The following is a 10,816-nucleotide window of genomic DNA, read 5'->3' on the forward strand; positions in this document are numbered from 1 at the left end:
TAGCAGGACGGGTAGGGTTTATCGGCTTAAGGATAAACATCCTTTGTGGTGTACTCTTATCACGTGGTTCGTCCCAGACATAGACGTACCCCTTTGAAGTAGAGAAACCATAGTTATCCTCTCTATTCTGCTACCATTGCCCATATACTAGAATTGCTCTATTCTCTATTCCCATATTATCACTCACTGTTATCTTACCTTTAATACTATTCTTATTCGATTCTACCATCTTTCCTATTTACACCTACTATCTATCTTGGTTAAGTTAGAGCATAGATCAGTTCTCCCGTTTCCCTGTGGATACGATAAAACCTTTAACCGAGAAAAAGCTATAACAGTATCCGTGCGCTTGCGGATTATCTGTGTGCGTATAAATACCATAGTACACTCTAGTGCCATGCTGGGGATGACAACCTAGTATTCAAGTGGTGTTAGCAAGTGTCAACAAGCATTTTTGGCGCCGTTGCCGGGGAAACGGTTGCTGAGTTGACTACGAACTAGCTTAATCATTTTATAAAAAAATAAAAAAAAATATTTTTCCTTTTATCCTTTGCCTCATCTCTGCTAATCTTTCTTCTTATCTAATCCTTGATCTCTGGTCTATCATGAATTCAAACATGTCTATCTATGAATTTCATAGACCTACGGGCCCACATCTCGAACCACCAAAATCATCAAAGCCTATCATAGCATCTAGTTTTGAGATAGACCCCGAATACATAGAATTTGTTCAAAAACAACCTTTCTCAGGAGAAGGTGAGGAAAACCCATACACACACCTAAGAGAGTTTTATCGAGTCTGTGACCTCCTTCGCATAGAAGGCATGTCCGATGAGACCCTTAAATGGAAGCTCTTTCCGTTCTCTTTAATAGGAAAAGCTAGACATTGGTATAAACTCAAAATAGGTAGTGTTCATGGTTACATAATAGTTTTCTTTTAAAATATTTTCCAATCTCTAAAGTGGCGGAACTTCGGCGTGAGATTATTTCTTTTAGACAACTGGAAGAAGAATCTCTTGAAAAATCATGGGACCGCTTTATTAACCTTACTCTCACTGGCCCAAAGCTTTCTATTCCAGAAGAGGTTCTTCTAATTCACTTTTTTGAGGGCCTTAGTGGGGAAAATAAGCAAACCTTGAATACAGCCTCTAGAGGATCCTTCTATCACCTACCTGCTAGTGAAGCTTGGAATTTGATTGATTTATTAAGTGGAAAGTCTTCTAGCTTTTATATCCCTGAGAAAGAGACAGAACCAGTTCCTAGACAAGAAGAAGAAGTTTTGATAGCCAGATCACAACCACTTCAATTCCAAACTTTAGCTATCGATCCTAAACCATCAATACCCCAAAATTCTCCAAGGAAGGAAGGAATTCTGACCTTAAATCTTTCAGATGCTGATGGTTTAGACTTCTGGTTCCATAAGAGACCTTCAAGCAGGGATAATTCAAATCCTCGCAATAATGGTTCTCTTAGAGAATGTCCTGGTTCCTGTTATGAAGAAGTCGAGGATGACACATCAAGTAAAGGAGAGCTAAGCCATATTGAAAATTCTAACACCTCCCCTTCCCTGATCACAAGTTCTAAATGGCTAGAATGTGTAGAATGGATGGATAAGGACGAAGCCTTAATGAATTCTGACTTTGGTTCAATTTCAAATGGTGAGTTCTTGACTCCCTTTGAAGATGGGATTCATCCAACTATAGAAGAGGACATAAGTGAGACCAATCCAAGAGGAACTCTGAACATTCAGATTGGAGACGAAGATAACATTAATGAGCATGGAATTTATTTCATAGCCACTTTGTTTACTCCATGCTCATATGCAACATCTTCCCAATCTATTGGTCTCTCCAACATCACCACATTTGAGATCTCCAACCCCCTCTTCCTTTCTATTTATAAAAACTTTAAAAGGGCGGTTGTCGATGCATATGTCTATAATAAATATTGCAGATCTCGTTGAGTTGATCTTGATATAGGTCAGCGTTGGAAGGGAAACCACTTCGCTGACATAAATTGATGGTTTCCCAAGGACAAGCTTAGTGTCCTAAAATAAGCGCTGATCAGATCGTAACATGAGTTTTTAATTATTTGCAACATTACCTTGTGTATTGAGCATATAAGGATAATTGTAAAAATATTCCTTTGGGTATTCTTGTCACTACACCTTTCCAGGATTGGAACAAGAAGATTAGATGAATGACAAGCAAGTACAAGGTATGTCCAACCAATCATCATGCAACACTGAATTAAATTCATCCAAACTTGAATTCTGCAAAATTCAAGCTTGGGGGAGTATTTTACATAAAAACATCCTTTGCCATGTTGTTATGTTGGTTGTCCCTACCTTTAAGACATGCTCAATTTGTTAAATACTAATCACACTACTTCATCTCCACTTGAGTAGATCTCTATAAATGTTGTCATGTTACCTTTGTCTATTCACTAGTAAGTGTTAGTTTGCACATAGTTCTATTGGCTTTTAAATTAAGCATGGTGCTTAGGTTAAACAGCCTTCCTTAATCTGATTAGACATGGAGTCTAGTTCGGTTATTGAACTAAAAACTGCTTGTGTAGACATTGGTATATTTTTGTCGGACTAACCCCTGCAGAAAAAAAACTTTCAATATCGATTTGGGAAGTCCTGAGATAAACTCACATCAGAGACGAAGAGAGTGACACATGAAGTTTAACAATTTGCACAAGAAGGACATAGCTCATTCATCATAGAGAGATGATCCATGGCGGGTGCCACAAACACGATGCACAACCGCTAAGAAAGGAAAGCTTCCACAAGGTGATACTGTATCATCACTCTTCAAGCAAGGTAACATCTTAAGGTACTTGACTATCACTTTTATAAGCTTCTCCTTGGTTCTGGTGTTCATATAAATAAAAGAGACAAACATGTATGATTTACAACTCTAGATTAACCAACCCAACTGATTCAACATGTTTAGTCCTTTAATCCTTGTTCTTAGTACTACCTCCATGATCCCACACTCCTAATCATATGAGCTAAAATGTTACACATTCAATCATTGGGAGATATAAAGAAAAAGACATATACATAGATAGATTATCTTTCCATAAGGTTGAGCGATCTGATCTGACAAATGTTATAAGTGCTACACTCATGAACTTTTCATCCATCAACTTTGTCTTGCTCACTATGCTTAGGGTTAGAGAAGAACAAATACACTTTAGCTTCTGTTGGTGTTTTCCACCAACAGGACCCATGCACTTGATCTTTGCCTTGTCTCTATGAGCAGGTACACTTTGAGCAAAACACGGAGGAGTTTTATAACTCTCAGACTCCACCAAGTGAAGGACCTGGATCTACGAGCACAAACACACTGAGCAGGTTACTGCCAACACCGCACTTCGAATAGCTGGGCAAACGAAGAACATGGGTGACACCGTATCAAGAGGTGCAGACGTCAAGGTCTGCACGTGAATCAAATGACGCACCTGAAGAATGAACACGGTGAGAAGTCTTGTTAAGAAGACTTAAAACATTGAACCCTTGCCGAAAGGTAAGATCGGTAGTTATCCATATTTATCCTTTCTGCATTCCCTTTTCCCTTTAGTTATTTACTTTCCTTAAATAGATTATTAGTTAATCATGCTATCTTGAAAATAAAATAAAAATGTTAAAAAAAATACTAAGCCCCATGTGAGTATACGAGTGGCATAAAACCCATAAGTACCTTCACTGTGGTGGCATAAAAATAAAATAAATATTTCTTTTCTGCTTTATAAAATAAAAATATAAAAACAGGGAGTAATATTTATTGAGGAAGCTCAACATGATGAAGGCTAGATATTTATGCTAACACTTAATTAGTTCCACAAGCTTTGTTGTCTATTTGAGCTCCACAGAATTTAAGAAGACTAGCAGACGGAGGACATTCTAATCGCTGTCAGAATGCTGCTGACTTTCAAATACACCTCTGCCACCTGGTAGCTACATCAAGAGAAATTACGTCAAAATTCAGCTTGGGGGAGAGCACCCCCATTTATCTCGCTAAGTATTTCTACCTATCTTTATACTTATATTATATTAGAATATTAAAATACATAAACTATGAAAAACCAAATTAAGATTTCGTGCTTATATATATATATATATCTTTTGCTTAGTGTGTTTAATAGATAATTAAAGTGGCTATGCTAATCTGAATCTTAATACTAAAACTCTAGCATGATATGATGAATAGTTGCTCTGCCTCATTTGCAAATTTGAAGTTCTCTCTCAAGTTTAGACATAACTGTTATAATTTATAGCTTGCTCTAGATCTAAACTTGTTGGATGAAAACTTGATCTAAAATCTAAGTTGTTAACGGATATGATATGGAAGGTTGAGCTGCTGTTTATCTGTTCCTAGAGATGCTAGAATTCTGAAGAATTTTATCTTTGAAAAATCTTTAAAATATTGCATGATGAGTTCCTGTATGTTGAGAGTTTAAATTCCTACCACAGCCATATATACATGCTTGCTAGACTTTGAGCCACACATTTATTATTTACTGCTTATGAGCATTGAGTGTGGTCAAGCTGTGTAGACCCTTAGGAGCTTGTCATGTGGTTAAATCAAGATTCACTTGCACGGTCACTCATATATGCTACTTGTACTCCGGAAGTACCATCCACATATATCCATCTCCAGAACCACCCAACAATATTCTACTCCTAATCCGGGAGAGAATAGCCAAAAATATTTCTGTTTTCCCTTGTGAAATAAATGCTCAAGTTATCTTGCTACTAACACTTGCTATATTATCTCAAGAGATGAGTGCTTTGAAAAGATAAAAAAAGAAAAGAGAAGAAAAGAAAAAAATAATAATAAACGAGGAAATAAAAAGGGGCAAGTGCCCGGAACCTCGAAAGAAAGAAAAAGTGAGACGAGAGGTAAAAATGGACAAGTGTCCGACAGTAGAATTAGGGGTACAAGATACCCACCTGAGAGGAAAGAAAAAGAAGAGCATCTCATTCTCCTCATAAAGTTTCAAAAAGCAAGGAAGGTATGTATCCCCTCAAAAGAGCAAAAGTAGAATTAGACTTTCACCATTGTTATCACCATACACCATTCATTCGCCACACATGCACATCTTGATTTGGCTTATTGATTTGTTTCTTTGGATCCATGGTTTGACTATACAATAAATGTCTTGTAAGTATGTATACTTTATCTCCCACCTATGAGCTCCAGATATTAAAGCCTTATTAGAGTAGGGTAAGAGAGAAGGCAATGTCGCTATGCCTTATACCACAAATACCATATATCTTGAGTGAATGCATATACCATCACTGCCTTGGTAAGGATCCAAAAATACCACAAAAGAGAGATTTAGAGAGTCATACAAGGAATCTCTGAGTTTTATTTGAAAATCTGCAAAAACTCCAGAGCTATAGCTGATCAAGAATAAGAGACATGGCACTTGGCTAGACTGTTCTATCTTTTAACTACTCAAGACAGAAGTAACGGTTACAAGTCCCATGGTGAAAGGTAAAGTAAGTAAGTTTTAGTTCTTGACAGTTTACTCTAACTCAGAGATGAGATCTTATTTAAAAGCATGTGTACCGTCAAATTTTTAAGATATTGCAACAACTTCTGATCCATTGCTGAGTCTATCCTTGCTCAGGGACGAGCAAGAGGTAAGCTTGGGGGAGTTTGTTGACGGTCCTTAAGTATCAAATTTAATTATCAAATAAACAAAGAAAAGGATCCAAATGAAATAAACATCTAGACTTAGGGTTTTATCTGACAGAATTCCACGAGTTTTGGTGTTTGTCTATTTCTGCAGGGGGTTATCAGGAAATAAGGAAGAAAGGCCCACACGTCTGGATTACATAGAGATATTAACGTGCCGCGCAATTTTCTACCATCTAGAAGACTCCAGAAGCCACGGGAACGAACGGGAGGCCGATCGGGCCCGGGGGCAGGGCGCCCGCCCAAGTCCCTTGGGTGCCCGCCCAGCTACAGTAACCAATCAGCTTCAACTTCGTGGATCATGCTCCACCGACCTAATACTTCAAGGAAAACCACACGGTCAATGTCGGTTTGATCCGACGGCCCAGATTCATCTGAAATGACTATATAACCAGACCCCCTGGCCCCTGGAGGAGACACCCCTTGATCATTATTCATTATTCATAGACAGAGCAAAAGCTAGGGTTTAGAGATGAGAGCTCTCCTCTCTTCTCTAAACTAGAGTAGATCTAGATAGTAGCAAGATGGAGAGCGAAGGAGGATTAGAGGAGAGGCCGGCCTGTCGGTTCTTCCTCCGGTTGTACTTCGTCATGATCAAGCTCTAATCAAGCTTGCTCATGGGATGACTCTGGTAATCTACTTCTAATTCATTATGCAATTACTAATCATGTATGTTCTGGTTCACAACTCTTTTGAGTATTCTAATCTGTAGGACGCTATAGGTGAGAGTTGTAGTATAGGTGTAAGCGAGGTGCTTAGATCTAGATTACTTGTGGATATCCCCTGTCTAGCTGGATCGTGTGGTAGGCCGCGTAGGTGACAGTTACGTTGGTCCTCTGTAGTCCACCTCTCGTTAGCAGGACGGGTAGGGTTTATCGGCCTAAGGATAAACATCCTTTGTGGTGTACTCTTATCACGTGGTTCGTCCTAGACATAGACGTACCCCTTTGAAGTAGAGAAACCATAGTTATCCTCTCTATTCTGCTACCATTGCCCATATACTAGAATTGCTCTATTCTCTATTCCCATATTATCACTCACTGTTATCTTACCTTTAATATTGTTCTTATTCGATTCTACCATCTTTCCTATTTACACCTATCTATCTATCTTGGTTAAGTTAGAGCATAGATCAGTTCTCCCGTTTCCCTGTGGATACGATAAAACCTTTAACCGGGAAAAAGCTATAACAGTATCCGTGCGCTTGCAGATTATCTGTGTGCGTATAAATACCATAGTACACTCTAGTGCCATGCTGGGGATGACAACCTAGTATTCAAGTGGTGTTAACAAGTGTCAACATTGAGCATGACCACAACACCATGGTTGTGGAGGATTGCTCCACCTCATGGTCAAGTGAAGAAGATGATGATCATTCTACAAGATCACTTGACAAGGATGATGATGATGCCACAAGTGATGCAAATGATGATGCTACCTCATGCACACTTGATAATGAAGATGATGGCTATGAGAGTGATGCTTCCACAAGCTCATCACCACATTGCTTCATGTCACATGGTGACACTAAGGTATCTATTGGTGATGTGATTATTGATTGTGATGGTCCAAATTTTGAGCTTGTATGCAAACTATCAAAAGCTTTAATAAATGAGTTAGCAAAAACAAATAAATTGAAAATTGAAAACTCATTTCTAAAGACCACATGTGAACAACAAAAGCATCTACTTTATGTTACTACTTGTTCACATGAGGAGCTAAAATTGACTCATGAGGAACTTTGTGTCGCTCGTGATAACTTGGTACAAGACCATGCTTTACTCACTATGAAGATTTCTAATAAAGAAACTAAAACTAGTGAGAGCTCATCACTTGGGTCAATTGATCAATCACATATTGTTACTAACCCTTGTGATGTAGGCAAGAAGCATGTATCCACCTCTTGTGATGATTTATTATCTATGCCATGTTCTTCACATATAGATTCTTGTTCTACTTCTATGTCTTGTGAGACTAACCTTTTGAAGGAGAACAATGAGCTTAATGAACAAGTGAAGAATTTGAGCAACAAGTTGGAGAGGTGTTACAACTCAAAAGTCACCTTTGTGCATATATTGAAGACTCAAAGAATCTATGGTGACAAGTGTGGCCTTGGCTTCAAGAAGAAGATGACAAAGGGCAAAAGAAAGCAAGAGAGAGAAAAGTTCTCTCATTTCATGTGCTACCGGTGCCATGAAGTGGGACATCTTGCAAATGGTTGCCCAAACAAAGAGAAGCTCAAGAAGATGAAAGAAGAAGAGAGGCTAAAGCATGTCAAGTGCTTCAAGTGCTGCACTTGGGGTCATCTCACCTCAATGTGCCCAACCAAGCAATTGTGAAGCATCAAGCGAAGCCTCAACAAAAGCCACAAGTTGAGCAAGAAAAGAAGCCCCAAGCTCAAGTCAAGATCTACCATGAAGATGGTGGTGACATGGGGATGATGAAGAAGAAGACAAGAAGGGGAGGTAGACAATCAAGATCATCAAAAGAACTCTCCCTCATCAAATGTTTTGAGTGCAAGAATGATGGACACTTTGCCTCGAGGTGTCCTACCAAGCTTGAGAAGAAGGCTCAAGCAACTCTCAAGAGGCAAGGCAATGAGAAGCAACATATGAGCAAGGAAGAAAAGGCTCAATCCAAAAGAAGTTGCTACTTATGCCGGAAAAGGGGACACATGGCTTATTCATGTCCCCTAGGTAATTGTTCTAAGCCTATCTCAATTGATAACCATAATATGTTTAGAAAGGATGGTGATGGTACCTCCACGGTTGCTATTGCAAAACATCCCGCTACTCATACTAAGGTTATGCCTAAGTATGTTGCACCTAACTTGAGAGGACCCAAACTAGTTTGGGTACCATCAAAAAGTGGATGATTGTTTGTAGGTACCATCAGCATTGGAGGCTTGATTCAATTGATCTTATATTATTCATCATATGATTAAGTCAAGTATTGAAGCTTAGTGCTTATCTTATCCCAATGCCAAGTCAAAACAAGTGAAGTCCAAATGTGCTACAACATACAAGTGTCATATTCAAGTTGTGGTAATATATTGGATCATTTGATGGCTTGCAAATACATGAGTTGAAGCTTGCAAATTAGATGATCATAAGATAACCAAGGTATATATTTGTTGATCACATTCATTTGGGTGCATATGAGTTGATTGAACTGGATATATATGCAATGTTGCTTGCTATAAGGTGTTTGAATGGATAAATGCTTAGTAATCAAGTTTGGATTGATTTGAGTTGAATAAGTTCATGAGATGACTTTTAGTAAGTGGTTTGAATTGATATATGTCTTGTGAATGCATTCAATCAAGTTGATTTCAAGTTTGATTCAAATTGAACAAGCATAGCTCAATTGCTTGAAATCTGTCTAAATATTGAAAATCTGAGCTAGCAGTGATCAAGTCTACGTTTGAGTGACCAAACCTTATTGGAATGACTTGAAATTTGGTACGCATGCTGTAAACTTATCATAGAATATGCTGTAAAAATCTCATGAGAATTGGATAAGGGATACTTCAGTTTTGGAGTGGATCTTATCTGCTATAGTGCAGCAGCTTTCAGCATGTGGCAGTGGTGGAAGATCTGAAATCTGATAGCAATCTAGAAGTCAACTGAAGCTCAAATTTTTACAGCTGCTAGATGACTTAGTGAATCACATCTCCACCAAATTTCGTGGTATTTGGATCAGTACATTGTGAGATATGGATATTTCTTTAAAGGGTACAGAATCTGTCAGAAAAGTGACAAATATTGGATTGATCTAAAGTCACTTAAATTGAAAGGTCCTCAAGTTGGAAATATGATTTATAAGTGTTTGAGGCACCTAAGTTTGGTTTTGAATTGATCTAAAGCATGACAAGTAATGAGTACAAGGTCATTTGATTGTGGAGTGTACTTGGTGTACAATATTTGGTACTCAAGTTGAAGATCAAGATCAAACTCAAGATGAAGATAAAGTTTAAAGTTCTAGTAACTATTGGAAACCATTTGGTAGAAAGAAAAGGACTTAAACAAGTAGAAAGAAAAGGACTTAAAGAAGGATTCATGGTTACTCATCACAGTAAGTCCATCACTTGAATCAATCAATCAAAGCAATTCAAGTGAGTATCAAGAATAGTTCTTTGAAGAGATGTCACTTCTCCCTATGTGAGGGGCGTGCCGCCCGAGGAGTGGGTAAACCAAGTGTGGTGCTTGGAAGGCTAATATGGAAGTGGTGATCTAAAAGACATTTGAGATGCTTAGTTGAAGCAATCAAAAGGATTGATCAAGAAAGCAAGCAACAACCCAAAAGAGAGCTAGTCATGCTATTTCAAATGATATTCTTAGTAGTTCTCTCATGCAAGCAATGGTCAAAAGAAAAAGCAAGTCAACCACAACAAGATAGTGCACTTGATCATAAAGTGGTTTTCATTTCATATGGGTGAAGATTTGATCTATCAATTGGCATTTCTAATTGGTCTTCACCAAGCTTATTAATTGGACTTCACATTGCTATTTGGAGCTAAATTGGAATCTTATTGACTATCCTCTACTCCAAGATAGCAAAGGTACCATTGTAATGTGCATGATCATTTCATCCCTTACTAGTATGTGGTTAGTGCATATAGTACATGCTCAATAGGATCATGCATAACAAATGAAAAGTTTTCAATTCATAACCTACCACTATTGCTTGAATGATTAATTGATCTAGTGGTATGTGTATGAGTTTGTTCATGAGCTAGTAAACCCAAGTACTTGACCTATTTTGGATTGTTAACAAGTGACAAGTACAACATTGGCAAGATAACCCTTAATGTGAGGTGTGAAAAAGCTTGTCATTGGTTCAAACCGGACTTGGAAGCTTAGGCAAATCAACATAGTTCAAGTCAACAATTAGAAGCTCATGATGATTAAAGTACAAGAACAAGACAACAATGAAAATGGATATCTAAATTCAAATGTTTCTTCAATTGGTATCCAACAAATGGTACTCATGATGATGATAGCAAATGCTCAAGATAGCAAACAAGTGGTTCCATACTAGAAGACCTTAATTGGTGATGAATCCCATATGGTATCGGACAAGATATTTCAAGTGATATCACA

The sequence above is a fragment of the Sorghum bicolor genome, chromosome 7 (assembly GCF_000003195.3).
Source record: "Sorghum bicolor cultivar BTx623 chromosome 7, Sorghum_bicolor_NCBIv3, whole genome shotgun sequence".
In the NCBI taxonomy this organism is placed as follows: domain Eukaryota; kingdom Viridiplantae; phylum Streptophyta; class Magnoliopsida; order Poales; family Poaceae; genus Sorghum; species Sorghum bicolor.